The following is a 1,057-nucleotide window of genomic DNA, read 5'->3' on the forward strand; positions in this document are numbered from 1 at the left end:
ATAAAAAACTAAAAACCAATAAAAGAACAAATCTATTACAATATTGTAGGAAGCACTAGCCTGATCTCCAATAGGAGGCTGTTGCATAATATGGGGAAATGTACTGTAAATGAAAATCATTACCTGCAAACCCAAAATCCCTTTAACTAAGGGGATGGTTTGATGTAATGTTCCATACTCTGTCTAAGAGGGAGCAGGACTGTTAAGGGGAGGGAAGGAAGAAACAGGATTATTACTGGAAATATTTCTTAGTCCAGGTGAAGGGGGAAACACATTTTTTTTAGAGTATTTACATTAGGTATAAGCTGATCTGGAAAATTGCTCTTGCAGTCTTTCAGGATTTTACTATATTACCCTAACAAGAAATATCATTCCAGGAACCAAATGATCCTTGTTTCCTGATTTTACCAGTATCAAAGGACTTGCATGGATGAGAGCAGTAAAAGATGCTAAGAGCAAATCCAAATGGGATGAGTTGGATGGGCTACTTCTCTTTCTGTCATGGAACAAGAATAAAATATAATACTATTATAGTGACCAAAAAGAAAAATACTGCTAAAACAAAATAAAACATTCAGTAATATCCATGTGGTTAGCAAGAACACCGAGTTATAAATATGGAAGATCTTGCATCAGCCAGAGCTAGTTAGTTGCTTCCCAAAAATCCTGTCATCCAGCTCCTACCCTTTTGTGACAAGCAATTTAGCAAGTGTGGATTGTAGAAATTTGGGCTGAATCACCTCAACCGTGTTTTCCAGCATAGAAATCAATCTGGGCTACATACAATTTTGACCCAAATTTTAGCTTGAACTTCAGCAGTTAAAACCAGGAGCCAGGATAGAGTTCAAAAGTAGGCACCAGAATCTGATCTACTAATGGTCAAAGCAAATTGAGTTCAGTCCCTGGCTACAAATAGCGTCTCCATCTTACTCTTAGGGTAGAGTATTGGTTTATTCTCTTTATTACAAGGCAGAAAGTGTGAGGTCCTATGTTCGTTTTTCTTTAATAGTCAAAGTGGCCCATGGTTTCAGAGTACTGTTTCTCTTCTCTTTTCCAG

This window comes from Protobothrops mucrosquamatus, unplaced genomic scaffold (genome assembly GCF_001527695.2).
Source record: "Protobothrops mucrosquamatus isolate PMUCROS unplaced genomic scaffold, P.Mucros_1.0 scaffold1507, whole genome shotgun sequence".
Lineage (NCBI taxonomy): Eukaryota > Metazoa > Chordata > Lepidosauria > Squamata > Viperidae > Protobothrops > Protobothrops mucrosquamatus.